The 14,920-nt window shown below is 47.7% G+C and overlaps 2 protein-coding genes across 2 annotated transcripts in view; both read right to left on the bottom strand.

Annotated features, from left to right (window-relative positions):
* LOC142591289 (luciferin 4-monooxygenase-like) overlaps positions 1–8,428 on the bottom strand; it is a 73,549-nt gene extending 65,121 nt beyond the window's left edge. Inside the window, exon 1 of the mRNA XM_075703618.1 lies at positions 8,310–8,428. The gene's annotated coding sequence lies outside the window, so the exon portion shown is untranslated. The remainder of the gene's footprint in view (positions 1–8,309) is intronic.
* A 2,854-nt stretch (positions 8,429–11,282) lies between these two features.
* Positions 11,283–14,920, bottom strand: part of LOC142591290 (uncharacterized) — a 145,703-nt gene continuing 142,065 nt past the window's right edge. Inside the window, exon 3 of the transcript XR_012830442.1 lies at positions 11,283–11,447. The gene's annotated coding sequence lies outside the window, so the exon portion shown is untranslated. The remainder of the gene's footprint in view (positions 11,448–14,920) is intronic.

Here is a 14,920-nt window from a genome sequence, read left to right on the forward strand (position 1 = left end):
TGCTTAGTTCATACGCCAATAAAGAAAACATGGTCATGAGGTGGTTGTAATATGCTGAAGTCTTAAAAAAGCATGGCAACGTCGGTTTTTTGGGCGCTATTGGCAAGCAAGCAATCACATGCTATTTGGAATGCTGTTTGACGCCCAGATGCTGGTATCGTATGCAAATATACGCGAATGGGCTTACTATCAGTAACCCATGCAAATAAGAAGTGCGAAGTCAACGGAGCAAGCGTAGCTTCTTGCTTTGCTGCGATGGTTTTGTCATACTGTCATAATTGTGCTTCTTGGACGAGAAGCCATCCGAGGCGATGACAGACGGCACGCCATCATTTGCGACGAGCACGCCACTTCGCCCTGCGTTCCCCAATGTATAGTGTAAGGATCGGCTTGTCGACATGGAGATGTCCGGTCGCTGTTTCTCCAACAGCAAGCCGTTGGACTTAGTCAATGACTACACTGTGGGAGAGGGCAAAGGACTGAACAGGAATCCGTTAAATTGCTGATTTACAACTCACTTTTTTTCAGTCATCTAAATTACGGCTGCCTCGTATGGGGGACAACTTCAGCCACAAATATTCAAAAGCTGTTTGTTATCCAGAAGAAATTTCTTCGTGTCATTTGTAATAAGCCTCGTGATTTTCATTCCGCTCCTCTTTTCAGCGCGCTTAAAACCCTTAAATTGCCTGCCCTAATAAACCTGCGCTTGTTGACAACCTACAGAAGATATGAGAAAAATATTGGTGCCCTCAGCTCTCTCGCTAATCTCACAAAACGAGAAACCCCTACATAACTCGTGCTCCTGGGACTTGGTGTGTTCCTCAACTTCGGACTAATTATGGCCAGCAACTGTTATGCTACTGGCTGCCCAGTCTACTCAATGATCTTACCAGATGCAATATCGACGTGTTGACTTGTTCCGCGAAAAATCTGCGTGATATGTTCCTCCAATCTGGACTGTGTACCGTTGTACTTAGTGATCTTTTGCCCTTAGTGCTTTTGCTCTTCTCTCTTTTCTTTCCTTCTTTCCTTCTCTTTTTTTTCCCCCTTACCGTTTCCCACCTGCCCTGCTGCTGCCATTGTAAACGGAACCTGGGGCCAGTCAAGCTGCTTCTCCGCAGCTTTTTTCCCCTTGTTTTTCCGCCACAACCATGTACCTCCTTGCTTGTGGAAACAAATAAATAAATAAATAAATAAGTAAATAAAATACCGCAAGACGACCAAAGACGTGAGTGAGCAGGGCCCCAACGGACCACCTACACTGATTAGGCTTTGAAAGACCTTTGTGCCTTTCGACGTCTCTAAAAATTTAAATTCCATACACAGACAAAATTTGAACACCTACCTTGATAATGTGGTTCCGAAATTAATTAAAGAAGTGCTTTTCAACGTCAATAAAAACGTAGCCACAGTAGAAGTAGCGACGCACCCTGCCCAGAAAAAAATTGAAAACTGTGCGCATGCTAGGATGCATAGAAGTCCGATAATTCATTGAGCACTGTGGTCGCACTAGTGCAGGTATTATTTACAACGTCGAGATAGACATCAGTGACGAAGAGTTACAAAAGCTTCTGGATTAAAGTGTGAAAGCCATCGAATTTCATTGCTTTGGTCCCTCGACGAGCGTCAAGCTTCTTTTTGAGGGAGACATGATACCTGATCATGTCAAGGTGTGCTATGCGACACGATCCTTGCGCCCTTATGTGCCCCGACCACTTCAACGTGACAAGCATAGAGCTTCCTTATTGTATGAAACTCTATGGTCCCAAGTGGCTAAAGCTAGACCATGTCAGCACTGTCTTCACAGGCGAGACGGCATGCCTCTATTGTGCCGGCAGCCATGACATGTCTTCATGCACAGTAAAGGAAGTGAAATGTCTGGATTGCGATTGACTCAAGGAAGCCAATTCAAAGGATTTTAATAAACAGAAGAAGGACATAAAAATAGCGAACCAAATAGGCAAGACTACTATATCTCACAAAGAAGCGGCCGCATCAGTGCAACAACGAAGGAGACGATCGCGTTGTCGGCGTGATCAAGCTGTAGCTCAATACGAGGGCACCCGAGCTCCAATTCCGCAGGTACAACAGAACAAAGTTGAATCGGCAACGATAGATCTCCCAGAAGCGTTGCTTCAAGCAACCCACGCAAGACCACAATCTAATGTATGGTCACACTTGCCGCCACGCACACTATTTTTAGGCTGTCAGTACGAGCAAGGACAGTGCACGAAAAAATCACTATTGAACTCTGTCATCGAAGCCATGCTGCGACAAATAATCGACGCCCTGCAGCTGCGGAGAACACGTTTGGCGTTTGCCTCTTGCGTGGTGCAGTGCACGGCTCCGTTAATTATGAACAAGAGCCACAGTGACTCCCGTGGAACCCTATCACTTTCCTTCTATCGGACTCCTAAAGCTACCTGGCAGCAGCGGGCACCACTCTCACCCAGGTAAGCCCATTTTTGGCAAACTTATAGCGATTTTTCATTCCGGCCTCGTGGGGACGATGCTAAGTCTAACGTCTTCGCCGGAGCGTGGGCGAGAGAGGACCACTCAGCTTGCAAGATGACAGATCTCTCTGCTCAATGCGATTACGATCCCGATGTGATGGCGTGGGCGACGATCCCGGTCCCCGAGGGACTGAAATTTGTGGCTAACTCTATCGCTTGGGTGAGCGCCGCTCCCAGTGCAAAGCTACGATGGTGGCTCCGCCGGCCCCGCCCGCTGGCAAGACACCTTCAACCCAGACAGCATCCGCCACGCACGCGGCACAAGGATCCTGCGCGCAGCGCAGTAAGCCTACTACGACGTGGAAACGTAAAGCTCTGCCTCGGCCACACGCAAACGACTTCATCCTCAGGCCTCGTGATTCAGTGGCTCTCCGATACTTTTTAACGTGGCGCACTCGGCGCCGCCTTCATCCCTCTCCTCGTAGTACAGGAGGCTGCGACGCTCAAACTGCTTCTCTCGCCGGAGCAGTACTTCTTCGTCGCTAGCATGCGGGAGGCCCAGATGGCGGACCAACTGCTTGATGACTTCGAGCTACAAACTGACAAAGGCAAGATGGTCGCCCACGGCCACCTGAAGCAACACGGTGTGGACGTCTGCCACAGCGTGGTCACGGTCGCCAACCACGAGAAGACCGACACCCTACGCCATGCTCGGTGATGGCGCACAGAGGAACTCTACGGTATACGGAAATTTGGCACGTCGAACAAGGCTGGACTCCACTTTTCCGGCAGAGTCAAGCCTCGCTACATTCATTAAAACTCGGAAATCACCTTCCTTCAACCCTGATACCGGACCATCACGGCCTGCTTTTTGCGTGGCACCGTTGCACACCGGGCTGATTCGTGTCCCAACCCCGCCAGTGAAAATTGGGACCTGCGAGGAGAGTGGGCGGTCTATGGAGGAAGGCACGCCATGAATTCGCGCGAATGTACATCCAAATACAGACAATTCAAGATGGCCGTCCCTCAGCAGTGCGGCCTCAAGTCGGCGAAGAAGACACGTCGTCATGCGGCGTTATCGCGCGGCGAATCACCCCACGTCAGCGTCGCAAAGCAGCAGGCGCCACCACGTGGAGGTGCCGTAAAGAGCCAAGACGTGCAGCAACCGCCACCACATGACGGCAAGGGGAAACGCGGCCAGCAGCAACAGCACCGCCAGAATGCGGCAGCCGGTGCCTGGGCGAATGCAGTGAAATGTGCCAAACAGGTGAGCGGTTCAGGTGGGGAAACCTCCCCTGTCCAATCTCCCCTCGCTCTCCCATTGTTATTGCTAAGGAGATCCATAAGCACATGGAGGCTCTCCGTGCTAAAATTGCGAGCCTTGGGGCTCAACTCTCCAACGCACCATCGGATACTTCCTCCCCCTGCCCCTCATATGCGGAGTCTGTGGAGAGTCAGATTACGCTGCCGAAGCTGTCGGGCCATGACTCTTTTGAGAGCATGGATGCTCGCCTCAGCACTAAAATGGAGTTCCTGATGGGCACAGCGCGACGCCTCAGACGCCCGCGAAAATTGATGAGCTGATCACGACTAAAGTTAACAAAGCTGTCGCTGCGCAGCTCTGCACACTGTGCAAAGCGGGACCCCTTGTGGACGTGTCTGGTCGCCCTTCCAAATTTTCGCTTGGCATCGTCGACATTGAGGATAATGAAGACTGTACCCTGACAGGCCCACATGTCCGACCTCTGGTCATGCCTGCCGGCTCTGGGGCAGCTCCAGTCACTTTTAACGCCCGACCTAGTCATGGCGGACACCCCTAAATTTAGGCGTTCTGCCTACTCCAAAGAGCCCTCTCCCACCATCATAACCCAGTGCGACTGTCGGGGCTCCGCTCTTGCACCAAGAGAGCCGACCTCCGACTTTTCCTCTCAACCTATGAGCATCTGCCCGTGATGGTAGCCCTGTACGATCTAGGAAAGGGCGCTACCCATGCAAATTATTCGACGTTGCAACAGGATCCCTTGTCTCGTCTCTACGTCCATCGAAATTATACAGCTAACCAGGTCGACCTTGACCTTAAAACCTACTATTCCTACCTCATGGAGACTTTCCTCCCGCTCCACAAAGGGGACCCACCCATTCAAATCGTCAATGTAGACTGTCCCCCCCAGCAAACCCCTAAACGTCTCATTTGCCGGCCTCTTCAGTTGTGTGCTGCGAATTGCGGGCCGGGACCCTCTGCTGATTGAGAGTGAATTCAACGCCCCCAGTCGGGTCTGCGGGTACTACCGTGATGGGAAGAGTGGCTGCATGGTGGCGGAGCTTGCGTCCACGCTGAGCCTTACTCTTTACACTGACCCTGTCCATCCAACTCGGATTGGCAACTCCTTGATCAGGAACACATGTCCGCATTTGACCTTTACACGAAACATTCTGTTCGCCGACTGAGTGACTACTGAGGAAATCCTCAGTAGAGACCATTGTCTCATCAACTCAACTATTTGCACACGCCCCATGGCACAACTCATCAAAGTAGCCAGCATCTCAGATTCAACAAAATTCAGACAAAATTGGCAGGACACTGTTCCCATACACACGCAAGGCTGCCAGGCCTGGTCTCAGCCATTTATTGCTAGCTTGCGTTTTACGGAAACATAGATCCAGCTCTCAGAGGTGGTCTCGGATGTAGATGACCTCCTTTTGGAAGCCCGGCACATCCTCGTCCGTCACTGGGGCCATCAGAAACACAATAGAGAGCTAAAATCTCGCATATCAGAGCTCCCCCAGAAGGCAGCAGAGTAAGCGGCTCAGCTAGCCGACAGTTGATGTTAGACTTGATGTGAGTGTGTGAAACTTGAAGATGTTGTGGATGTCGCGAAGTCACATTACAATAGACAAGGTGCCGCTGATCGCAAAGGGTCAACTGTTTATTGAGATATAATTAGCAAGCGTTAGAATGGAAACTATCTACGCTGACATCAAACTACGAGTCAAAAGTTAGAATTTTTGGTCTTCTTTCTCATAGCCTAATGCCCACCGAATCCCTCTCCAACGGCCCTGCACGTACCTCAAAGCATCCCCAAGACCCTCACACCCTATCCTTCGTCCAATCACACTGCGGTGCGCGCAGTGTGCAAGCAACGGGGCTCCAGGGTGACACTACCCGGAGCTCCAATACGTAAAGGCCGTTGCCACAAATTCTTTGTAGTGCAACGAGCCTCTTCTCTCACAACCTCGCAAGACACACTTCCGCGAATAAAATACTTTCACGCGCCGCTGGGGCACCTGCCCAGTTTGCCGAATGTCTCGGCATGGTGCTGTTCAGCGGCGAGGGGTTGACTTCAAAGCCACTGCACTGCTTCTGCGAACCGACTAGCGCAAGCTCCGACTTACAGTCGACTTGCTTACGCGCTCTTAGTAAACCGCGGCTTCCCCACCCCCGTTGGCTATAACTCTCTGCCGCCGTGTTGGCGTCGAACAACGCGCCTCTTTTGATGACCGTGTGATGCCCTTACATGCAGCCGTCCCCACAAGCAACGCTGAACTCCACTCCGACTCTAACTGGGCTAGCAGCTGCAATACGGCTGCGGGACAAATGTCCAGCCAAAACCCGTCGCGCCTTTTTTCGCGCCCCCATTGACCCCACGAAAACCCGCAATGAAACGCAGAAATACTTGCAGCGCGCCGTCCACTGATCTGCTGGTAACACAACTCAGCTAGCGCACACGCTCAGGCAGCAATACCAGGGCACTGCCCAGGATGACCGAGGGCCGGTATACTCATATGCAGGCTCTGATAATGTCGAGCGGGACCAACGTTTTCAGCTCCACAACCTGAAGGCAGCCCTGGACAAAATTAAACGTGGCACTGCACCCGGGCGAAACAGAATTACAGTCAAGCTTCTGGCAAATCTGCCGGACTCGACTTACAGTTCACTATTGACGTACTTGAATTATATGTGGCGCGGGGAAGTGCCCCTCCCTATCGAATGGAAGACAGAACTGCTAACCTTTATTTCTAAACCTGGCAAAACTGCGAATGCGGGCAACCTACGCCCCATCTCCCTCATCTCTTTTGTGGGCATGTTAATGGAGAGGACGGGGCGGGACCGGTTGTTTACTTTTATAGGAGACCACAACACATTTGCGGACACCGCGTTCGGGTTTCGGCCACACAAATCTGTACAGGATGTCCTCCTCCAACTAATATATAAGATGCTTCTATGGTGAACACGCTGGAGTCCGCGTAGGATGATTATTTTATGATCTAGGGCCCCGCGTGGCGTTCATTTTTTAGCCAGGGTGTTTAACAGCATTGTTCACCTCTGAATCTTACGTCACATTCCCAAGAAGCTTACGAATTGATATTGGTTTAGTAGAGTGCTGGAACTGTAGTTCCAGTGCCAACTGGCGTGCAACGGACAATAGTAGAACAAGCGCATAAGAAGCAGAAGTGGCGGCTACCTCTTCTATGTCTTTTCACTTGAGCATTTTTTTAATTTATGCTGTGAACACCACGCACAGACACAATATATATATATATATACTTACACGACAAAGTCAATTTTATTTAACAGAGAACGATGTAGCCCACCAACAATAATTTCTTACGATACGGATAGGTTATGCCTAGAGAATCGATATATTGCTGTGTGTTCAGCTACCTTCCTGAAAATAAAAAGCCCCGCAGACTCCAGTGGCCTCTTCAGCAGAGTATTTTATCAACAGCGTGTGAAATGCACGTCATTGATATGTGTCTCTTTATTGCTTCTCTTTCCAGTTGCCAATGCTAACGACTCATGAAAGAAGAAACTCTACCAATAATTTGCAACATTAATTAGGGATGAAATATATGCAGGTATAGTTCTCCCAATAACCGAAATGAGACCAAGGCAGATTCGCTCGAAATCTGAATGAACAACAGTCCCACGCCACAGCGCTTATGCTCGGACTCACAGTAGAAAAAAAAGGAACACGGGCTGCAGTTTTACCGGAAAGGAAAGCATTCTTAGCTACAGCAAAATATAAGCCAATTTTTCCAAGCGAACGATTCTTTGAGGACACACGTAGTATGTTCAAGTGCAACTGTAATCAAAAGTTGCACACACACACACACCCACCCACACACACACACACACACACACACACACACACACACACACACACACACACACACGCACGCACGCACGCACACACACACACACACACACACACACGCACACGCACGCACGCACGCGCGCATACATACATACATACATACATACATACATACATACATACATACATACATACATACATACATACATACATACATACATACATACATACATACATACATGCTACATGAGTGGAGTTCAGAAAGGTGGTCGGGCCCCAGCTCCTCAGGAATAATGAAAACGTTCCACCTATGCATGCATGTATATCCACCAATGTATCGCCAGTTGGATGCCAGCGCTTGTCCTGTCTCGTATTTGTCACCGTATTTCCTTCTCGTGCTTTGCACACTCATGGTGAATTACCAACTAGCCCACTCAGCCACCTTGCTAAATCACTTGGACATGCTGGCGCTGAGACTTCGGCAGAAAATAAAAAAAAATTTGGCCTTTAAGTTTTCTTGTAGTAACCAATCACCCCAAAATAAGCGAAATTGAGCGCTGAGAGAACACCTTATCAGTATAAATTGAGATAATGTTTATCTTTAGTGTTTCTTTAAAGAATACCCGCTATTTCCTGCTAACTTTCCAAGTGTTAGCTTTCACACTCGGTACTTTGGTACTGTAACGCAGCCTTACACATCCACAGTTTAGTTTTCTGTAGACGTGAACGACCGGTCTTTTATAGATGTAGAAGGCCTTACCAGTGCAATTCTGTTTCCGTGGTGTCGAAGTTTCGCAGTGAGGAATTCAACAAATGATAAGAGCACTGTCTGGGAATGCTTGTACGGAGAGTGCACTATGCCTTCTTGTATTGGTGCTTGCATTGCAACCTTCAAAAAAAAGCAGTGGGCACATATGATTAGTAGGACTTGCGAAATCCTGAAAGTACATACGACCATGTTTGAATCCTTTTTTTGAAGAGAAAGTTTTTTTTAAATTTTAATATACGTGTTGTGTGCTGTTATTTAATCCACGAGAAGCCTAATCCTTGGAGCATTCAGATGGACCGTTGACGCGGGCTAGCTGGTAGATATCGCAGTCTAAACAGCGCTAAAGGATGGGGCAAGTAAGTAGACGAACAATGAAGCATTGCCCTTCAGCTAATGCGCATTATTTGCCTGCATGACATACATGCCACTGCATTAAGCACGGCATGCGATAGCGCGTGAATTAAGAAAAAAAAAAGAAACCGGAGCAAAGGGCATCCTCGCTGTGCGCTGAAAAGAATGAGGGTGCGCTCCAGAATTAGGTGTCAAAGCCATCGTAAAAAAGTGTCAAAACCTGAGATCACGCCATGTGTACGTAGCATACAATATACCAAAAACAAAAAAGGAGAGAAGCTCGTGGTGCATCAGCACGCCTCCTATTAGGACCTTGGAGAAAGAGTGGAAATTTTAAATAGATGGCCGCGGACGCAGCAGGGCTGCGGCACCTCAAATGAAATCACATTCAATGATGTTGTCGAGATTCCCTTCATTGTGCTCTTTCCTTGCTGTGTGTTTATATACTATGGACAGCAGGCAAGTAAAGTAACTTGAATGACAGTACTTCGTCGCTCGTGTTCTTAATAATATTTGGGGTTTTACGTGCCAAAACCACTTTCTGATTATGAGGCACGCCGTAGTGGAGGACTCCGGAAATTTTGACCACCTGGGGTTCTTTAACGTGCACCTAAATCTAAGCACACGGGTGTTTTCGCATTTCGCCCCCATCGAAATGCGGCCGCCGTGGCCGGGATTCGATCCCGCGACCTCGTGCTCAGCAGCCCAACACCATAGCCACTGAGCAACCACGCCGGGTGCTTGTGTTCTTGCTCGTCGCGTCCTTTCGCATTATTTACAACTCCGAGAGTGGAGAATTAAGGCTGCTGCTGGGGCTGCCTTAAATGTGGCCGGCGTTATGACAACTCCCCTTGATAAGGCGGCTTGTTACGTGACGTAATCGAGAGAAAACGAGAATTGAGACGAGACTCTATAGGTGATGTTGATGTAGGGAGCTGCCATTGTCGCTGGTAGCTTATGTCGAGCGTTGATGCAGCCATTCTGAATTGCTCCGCAAGAATCTGGCAACGTAGTGCAGCAGACCTCGTCGCTGAACTCGAAGAGGGACAGAAGCGCACTTCCGGAGCAAAATCTTGGCCCCGTGCTACCCAAAAGCTGAACAGGGCTTTTCGGAAGAAATTAAGAATGCCGACGCCAGACAACCTGAAAGCGCATGCGTGAGTGCACAGAGGGGCGGTGGCCTGCCTTTGTGAACTAGCACTCGTTATTTCAAGTTTTTATGAGGGCCTTTTATGACATATTTTACATTTTTGTTCAACAGGGCATTCACCTGTCTAGCATACAGGTGAATGTACAGATCTTTCAGACGTGGTAATTGAACGTCGTTGGAATAGTCATATGGAATAATTACTGAGAAAGCAAGTGTTCGCTGTCATTTCGGGTTGATGTCTGCTGCTGGGAAAGTGTAATGCGACTCTTCTGTGGATTTCGATTTCTATTGTAAGGAAGGTGAGATTGTTTGAGTCTTTTTTATGACTAAGGAGAGTTATGAAAAGAAACCTTGACATATATGAGGGCGCGATGATCACCACCTTATGAAATTTCATAGAAACAAATAAAGAGTAAGAAAGGCTGCTAGGTCCGTTCCTTTTCCCCAAAGCAGTTTCTGATATAACCCTTAAAAATGTTTATACATTTCAGCCGTATGTTGTCCCACAACAATAATCATCTGTTTTGCCCGCGTTTAATGCTGCGAGCCTAGCACTTCCAAGTCACGAATGGCTTGTGCGTTGTCGGCGTCACTTGCATTTTCGGCAAGAAAGTAGAAAGTGCTGAGTTCTCAAGAAAGGAAACACAAGCAAGGTAGGTGACGATTATTGTTGCGGGTCAAGACAAGGTCGGAAGGGCGTAAAACATATTTAGGAGTAGTGCCTGGTGGCAGCTAATTCATTAACATACTTGGTATTAAAATAGGCTTTGCGCACATTACCTAACGCATTACGATATATATGCGTGTTGAGGGCGTGTCTATAAGTGATAACTATTACTTTACATGATTGCTTATAATTTCTCTGGGGCATGACTGATATGGCTGAATGCCTTTATGACTGAGCTTCGATAGCACATGAAAACAAACATCATCGTATGCGGGGTGGCGGGTGATGGGAAAGGTAGGTCAATAGAGTAAACTCATTATTGTTAGATACACATTAACACTACGCAGGCAGAAGATTGGGTCAGTTGTGTAAAGCACGTGTAATTGGAAATCGAGGGGAGATGCATCCGTCCTGCAGAAAGCATAAACAGGATGCTGCTGCTGAAGATGATTACGACATATGAATACAACATTTAAAACATTCTCGAAAATACTCATTTCATTTGCGTGCAAGTCCAGGCACGAATGAGTATTTTCATTTTGAACGCCGAACGAAACAGTCTCGGGAATTCTATTCTACCCGTAGGAGTTTGACATCATAATTATTTGAACCATATTCGTTTTGAAGCAGGTTGATTTAGTCTACACTCCTAAAATTGCAGGCGAGCCAAAATTTTGTTTCACCACTGAAGTCATAATGTCCAGTTACCTGTGCGTTTGAGGTACGGCTATGGAATATATTTCTTCAATGATTCATGCGACCAGCAAGCAAGTTGCGTTTGCGCTTTCCTACCGTTTGACTTTCGTAGGTGTTTTCGGCTCCGCTGTTGCACTTCCATCCCTCGCAGTTGTCGGCGTACTTTCCTGGCAGGAGTTCCACCATTTGCAGGTGAGATCGAATGAGGCTCTCCATTGGCAGGTCTGTTGACCAAAGTGGAGGGGCCAATAGAGCATGTACAACTCTAAAAAAGAATTGAATAAAAACACAGGAATTTGTAATCAACAAGCAAAATAACGGAAGACCGTAACTTTTCAATCGAGTTTTGCATAAACAACGGGCTGGTTTCTTCCAACATTTAAACATTTATTGTTTCATGATGTATGAAGTTTGTCGGTAATATTGGTATCAGTCCAAAGCTTGCGAAATCCGTTACACTACGAAAGTGCAATCATATCCCAGTTTGTTCTTTTTTATACAGACAATTCTTAGAATGAAGAGTTGTGCTGCACGAATAGTAAGCCGTTATTATTGTTTGAGTTTCAGCACTTTGTGCATGAACGTGTTCTATATTTTCGCATGAGAAATAATCTGCCCTAGTGAAATTATTACTGTGACGCCTTTCTGTGCCTCCCGCTAGTGACGATATTACGAAATAAATTGTGACAAGCTCTTCAGCACTGCGCAAATAGCGTGACAGAGAAACGTGCACAAATGAAGAAAAAGGTGGCTCTACTCGTGCCATATATGCGAAAATCCCGCTGATATTTTAAAATTGCCAGCAGCCGTGCGCCAAAATGTAGAACGGAAAGAATTACGTTGAAATACTTGAAAAAACTGTCAGTATGAAGATTAGCGTATTTTTCTTTGTTTACAGTAGCAAACGTTTATGAACCGGGATGTGTGCTCGCCGCTCCTTAATGTTATCAACGCATCCATAGAAGTGGCGACTGAGAGTAGAACAACTGAACTAATGTACGAAAAGATGGAGCACCGTCTCCCTGCGACCTTGAAAAACACGCATCCAAGAAGCGCCTTCTGTGGAATCGGTCGCAAAATAATATGGACAAAAAATAAAGTAGATGAGTTGCTGCACCATGAATGTAAACAACTTGAAGAAAAGACCGAAGTAACACAACGGCAAGTGCAGGATTATAGGGTTAACCGGAAAGCTAGCGTAAGATTCACTGCTATACCTGACCTCTCTTCAGACTTCGGGTCCCATAGAAGTCAGAATTTGCTAAATGCTGATACGCCCAGAGAAGGTATGCAAGTTATATGTATGCCGCCAGTGACGTTGATAGTTTCCGGAGTTTGTATTCCCGTGTGTGCCATTTTTATCTTTTAAACGAAGCCTACAATATTTGCTCTAATCGCATCGCTACAGATGAATTATGCGCAGAGGCGGACATCATTTGCAAGAAAAAACCAAGCTATTCATTTGTTGCATAGAATAACTACAGTAAATAACTTTTTCAGTACCAACTTGAAGCAAATGTTTAGATTGGAAAGTGGTAAGAAATCGTCCTGAATGTCTTGGTACGTGTTTTGACGTTCCAAAATGGCCATCTAGACTGAGAGAAAGAGAGAAACTTTATTTTCATCTTGGGTGGTAACACGGAAAGGCCCTCAGTCCAGAGCCTCGCTTGCGGTATTCTTCAGTGCAGCACTGATAAACGCCGCAAGGTACCGCTGGTCGTCGGCGCTGGCTGCTTCTGTCAGCCACCCGGCATGGGGTTTAGGGTAAAGATTTGTTGGGGCAGGAAGGGGAGGTTTGGGTAGTCCATAGGACCAGAGGATATGGGATGTGCTCGGGTGTTCGCCACAGTATGGGCAGGGTGGGCGATCTTCAGGTAAGAGGCCGCGGAGGAGGTGCATTCGCGCTGGTGTAGGGAGTGTTTCAGTCTGGGCCTGACGAATCAGTACACCCTGTACACGGGTGAGCACTTTGCTGAGCTTGGGGAACTTGCGTCTTGCCTCTTGATACGGCCGCAGAAGCAGCGGAGCCCACCTTTTCGTCTGGGCTGGTCGCAGAACGCAGGGTGCCTGGTTCAAAATCTCGCAGGCGAGCTGATTAGCTCTTTCATTTCCCTACAGCCCGTCATGACCAGGTATGCAGATGATTTCCAGAAGACCCTGAAAGTGCTCTTGAATAAATGTCGAAATGTGGGCCGGGAGATCGTTGTGCAACAATTTCCTGCAAGCCGCCATGGAGTCGGTAAATATGATTCTTGGGTAGGCTGAGTTACTAAGGGGCATGTGTTTGATCGCGGTTGCGATGGCTGTCGGTTCCGTTAAGGTCGGATCTGTCTCTGGGAGTAACTCAGTATGTACAGTTTGGAGGTTGTTAGACCGAAATAACCCGCGTGAAATGAGTCGTTCGATTTACCTGATCACTCACGCGTCCGCGACAAGCACCGTTCTTCGCCATTTATCCAGCGACATAAATGTGTGAACTAAAAAATATAGAAATTCGCACAATTGCCTACTGATGCGTTAGCCTTGTTTGTCATGGCTGTGACTTCGTTTTTGATTAGTTTTGCTTTCGTGCTTTTTCTAGCTTACGCGCGTCTACCCGTGGCCTTTTCGGTGGCAAAGAACACTTAATGCATAGTAGACACTTGTCATATTTTCTCTCGGCATCCTACCCTTTCTATGTAATCGTACCAATTGAGTCGAAACGCCGGACACGTGAGCAGAGCGGTAGAGAGGGAACGCCAGCTGCCGCAGTAGCACGTGAGGCGTTGTGTGACGGGAGAGTGCATAGCCGCGGTATCATGGCACCTTCTATTTTTTTTTAATTACGGGGTTTTACGTGCCAAAACCACATTCTGATTATGAGGCACGTCCGAGTGGAGGACTCTCGAAATTTCGACCGCCTGGGGTTTTTTAACGTCCACCTAAATCTAAATACACGGGTGTTTTCGCATTTCTCCCCCATCGAAATGCGGCCGCCGTGGCCGGGATTCGATCCCGCGACAGCCTAACGCCATAGCCACTGAGCAACAACGGCGCGTATGCCACCCTCCATGAGAGTGTCTAAGCGCGATTGAATGACGACGTAGAAAGAAACATACAGAGGGACTGTGCTACTTTCAACATTATATTTTATTTTGGCGCGCATTGATAAATATATACCGTACGAGCGGAAACAAACGACACAGCAGAAAGGAACATTCAGTGGTGCATGTCAGCGAACCGTACACGTGTCCAAGGCATGGCAATTGCAGTGCATGTTTTTAGCATGCACTGCACAAATGTACGGTTCATTGACATGTACCACTGAACGTTCGTTTTTGCTGTCTCGTTTGTTTCCGCTCGAGCGTTATATATTTCATTATGCGTGCCTAAATGAAATATACAGTTGAAATTAGCGCAGCCTCTGCGATTATCTTTCTTTCGACATCCTCGTTTCGTCGCGCTTATGCACTCTATTATGGATTCAAACCAACTAGCCTGCCAACGAGTTTTGACCCAATGTCACCCTCGCTGCCGCTCCTGCAAGCCTGTGTTATGCGCGCGTTCCTTGTCCACGCAAACTCCTGCGTTCTGACGAAGCCTCAAAGCGTCTCAACGCGCTCGCTTGTCCGCGACATGTTAGCGAAGGATTCTCAGCCGCTTTCAATTGTACAGTTGGCCACCCCAAAATCTCAAGTTGGCCCACACCCTAATTTCAAGTTGGCCGAACTACATATAATAATTTTTCGCAACCCCACA

The sequence above is a fragment of the Dermacentor variabilis genome, chromosome 8 (assembly GCF_050947875.1).
Source record: "Dermacentor variabilis isolate Ectoservices chromosome 8, ASM5094787v1, whole genome shotgun sequence".
Classification (NCBI taxonomy): Eukaryota; Metazoa; Arthropoda; class Arachnida; order Ixodida; family Ixodidae; genus Dermacentor; species Dermacentor variabilis.